At 46.8% G+C, this 3,420-nt stretch overlaps 1 non-coding gene and 1 pseudogene across 1 annotated transcript; one reads left to right on the top strand and one right to left on the bottom strand.

The window, feature by feature from the left end:
- Positions 1-2,822: 2,822 nt before the first annotated feature.
- LOC147321428 (5S ribosomal RNA) lies at positions 2,823-2,941 on the bottom strand. The gene has a single exon (XR_015131135.1). It is a non-coding gene; the product is annotated as a 5S ribosomal RNA (ribosomal RNA).
- A 360-nt stretch (positions 2,942-3,301) lies between these two features.
- On the top strand, positions 3,302-3,420 carry LOC147321427 (5S ribosomal RNA; annotated as a pseudogene).

The raw sequence follows: 3,420 nt of genomic DNA, 5'->3' as shown, positions 1-3,420 counted from the left end.
AGACCAATCACCCCAGCCAGAGACAACACGAGTGTCTGCGAGTCTTGGTGTCAGGGTCCCTGTGCCTACCCGGTCGGCTCAGTATGGCTACATATGTTTTTCATTTTGTTCCTGCTCTCTCCCTTCCTCTCTTTCCCTCCTCCCTCTTCCAGGGCGGAGCTCACCTGTGGGCTTCTGCCCTTGGTCCACGCACCTGGTCGCCATCACGCACCTGTGGCTCGTTACGAGAGTGTTCCAGCTCCTTTATAAGACGGCAGCTCTGTGTTTCTCGTCGCTGGACCGTTGCCAACCCGCATTCCCTGGACCAACCCCTGTGTTTCCTGAGTGATTGAGTGTGCGAGGAGTGGAGTACGTCATCGTGTTTTCTGTGGAGTGTGGAGAGGAGCGTGAGGAGTGGACGGAGTGCGTGTGCACTTTCAGCATCTTTTCCCTTTGTGTGTGGACCCCCGGAGCCCGGCTTCCCCCCTCACCTCTGTAAATAGATCACCTGGTGTGCTGTAATAAAGATTCTTGTGTTTCCCAACTCAGAGTCTGCGCGTGTGTCCGTTCCATCCCACTGTGACACTTGGAGGATGACTTTTACGCTGAACATTATTACAGCATCAGGAAAAGACTCCTCACGCCTCGTTTCATTCCTTCCATTCAACGTCTCTTGATCATGTATTCACAGCCACCGAAGGCGCTGTACAGCACCGAGCACCTGAAACACGGACAGTTTGTTGATATTGTAATCAAAAATACAGCCCGGGGGGGAGGGGGGGTGTTTTTAAAACACCCCCCCCCCCCCCCCATTGCGCATGTCCCTAAATGGTATGGCCTTCCAGATTGCCTCAGTTGAGTGTAATTTCAAATAAGATAAAATAAAACTCAGAAGCGTCTGTGTGTTGTATTCTTCTTTTTCTTCTTCTTCATCTTCTTCATCTTCTTCTATTTCTTCTTCTTCTTCTTCTTCTTCTTCTATTTCTTCTTCTTCTTCTTCTTCTTCTTCTATTTCTTCTTCTTCTTCTTCTTCTTATTATTATTATCATTATTATCATTATCATTATTATGTTTCATTTTCATGTACTGGGGTATCAATGACCCCCACGCTGCTGCAGCAGCTTCTGTGCGTGGCCCCCAAGTGCTACGTTTTCTTCCACTGAAGAACCCATTAGAATCGCTCTGGGGCACTCTTCGACCCCAAATGATCGTTCTGTTTTTTTCATTTTCATTCACCTGTCTCTACTGAGGGTGGGGTAATTAGGGACCCCCGGGGTCTGGGGCAGCCCCGAAGGGGAGCACAAGTGTTAACAGCGGCCTCCCATGGACGAACATGATAGAGCCTGCCTGAAACTAGGAGAAAAATTGAATGGCATTCAGGGAGGGAAACGTGGGTGTACGGGGCGCGGGAGCCAACCCTGATGCGCGGCCTGTGAAATGCTACCCAGGGGTACTCTGGGACCCCCGGGGTCCGGAGCTGCCCAGACGGGGAGCACGAGGGTTAAGCTCATTTTCGAATAGGATGGTTAGTGAGTCTTGCGCAATGAGCTCTTCCACTGATGTAGTAATGTCAAATTCTTCAAGCGTTACATCAATATCACTGTACATGCACAGAGCACCTGTAGATGTTTTTGTGCAAAGACTCACAATTGTTTATGACGCGAATATTGCAGCATTAACTATGCATTATAACTGTGCTGTCATGTGCAGCTATTAAAAAAAAGTAGAAACTAATCAATATCCTTCACTCTGAATTGTTTTTTAAATCCCAATAAATGGGTTACAGTGTTAAGAAATATATTCTAAAACACTTCTTCAGTAAAGACTCAGAGAAGAGAAACACACAGAACTTCTTGCTAGCAAGGGCAGTCTCCAGAACTGAGACTCGCGCTTAGAAACTGCCCCGGTCTTTATTTATACTTCAGTGAGCGTTTGTTCTTTACATTGCAATGTGGAGGTGTACGTGTGTGTGTGTGTGTGTGTGTGTGTGTGTGTGTGTGTGTGTGTGTGTGTGAGGTCAAGATGTGACCCTGTGAAGACTCCCCAAAGCTGGTGCCAGGGGTCTAGCGGGTCCATCTAAACAAAAGGCTCTTATACTTAAAGAGATATACGTGTGTTTGCTATACCATATATCAACAAAGAAAAGATACGACCTCTCTCATGCTCCTAGGATGTGGGGGTGAACACCCTAGAATGTTACAGACCTCCTAGGATGAGACATTCTTTCAATATGCCACCAACTAAACACTAATGATTACATGCAGTATTCTACCATATACAAACTTATATAATTAAAAGATTATACTGACTACTAAGTACAATTTCCTATTGACATACAGTATCTACATGAACCCCCTTATCGAGGAAGCCTCTCACTTACGGCCATACCACGCCTGTTCTCATCTGATCTCTGAAGCTAAGCAGGGGCGGTCCTGCATAGTTGCGTCACCTTCACCTTGCTCCAGGTTAGAAACTCCATGATATCGTGTTCCCTGCTCAGGGTAGCACACTGATGCGCATTTATTCAGTATTCTTCGAGACCGCAGTCGGCAGCCAATAAGAGTTCAAACTGGTTGCACATGGGTGTCAGGTTGACACTGCGCCCGCTGCACACTACAAGGTTAACAAGTTCCTCTGTACTGAGCCCAGAGGGACTAGCCACAGACATTTTCTACATTTACAGAATAAATAAGTTTGTGTATTTCCTAAATATTTCGTTCTTGTTTTTTTGTTTTGCACAAAAGCGAAATGCAATCAGGAGCGTTGTCATGAAGCTTTTCCTGAAGCTCACCTCCACTGAGTGAGCAGCGGCGCCCTCTGCAGTTTGTGTGTGGAAGTGCAAAAGCTTACAGCACCTGGTATTCCCAGGCGGTCTCCCATCCAAGTACTGACCAGGCCCGACCCTGCTTAGCTTCCGAGATCAGACGAGATCGGGGGTGTTCAGGGTGGTATGGCCGTAAGCGAGAGAAGCCCGCTATAAAAGACCTTTTATACTTGGCAAATGTCACACAGTTTAAAATATAGTATTGTGCTAAGCTTCACATGTTACAGCGAAAGCATGCAAATCTTTGTTGCGAACTGCAGCTTCAACACTGAGCTGCAAAAATGCTTTTCCCGCGGTAACGTCACCATAATAACACATGTTAGTTTCTCACAGCACAGTGTTAAAGTGACAGAGAGCACACAGTGTGTTAGGACCATTTGGAAGTGCAACATTTTTGTGGTTTGGAGAATTCAACTTATATACAGGACATTAAAAAAACGTAAGCATGACTGTGTCATCACAGCATGTATAAAAAGGCTGTTTCTGAAGCAGCTCCTCCCTTACAGCCACACCACCCTGAACACGCCCGATCTCGTCTGATCTCGGAAGGCAAGCTGGGTCGGGCCTGGTCAGTACTTGGATGGGAGACCGCCTGGGAATACCAGGTGCCGTAAGCT

This window comes from Aulonocara sp. 'chitande type north' Nkhata Bay, linkage group LG9 (genome assembly GCF_057382095.1).
Source record: "Aulonocara sp. 'chitande type north' Nkhata Bay isolate Kocher_YH1m ecotype deep benthic linkage group LG9, A_spYH_male_GT1.1, whole genome shotgun sequence".
NCBI lineage: Eukaryota > Metazoa > Chordata > Actinopteri > Cichliformes > Cichlidae > Aulonocara > Aulonocara sp. 'chitande type north' Nkhata Bay.
This window is presented reverse-complemented; position numbering and strand designations above follow the sequence as displayed.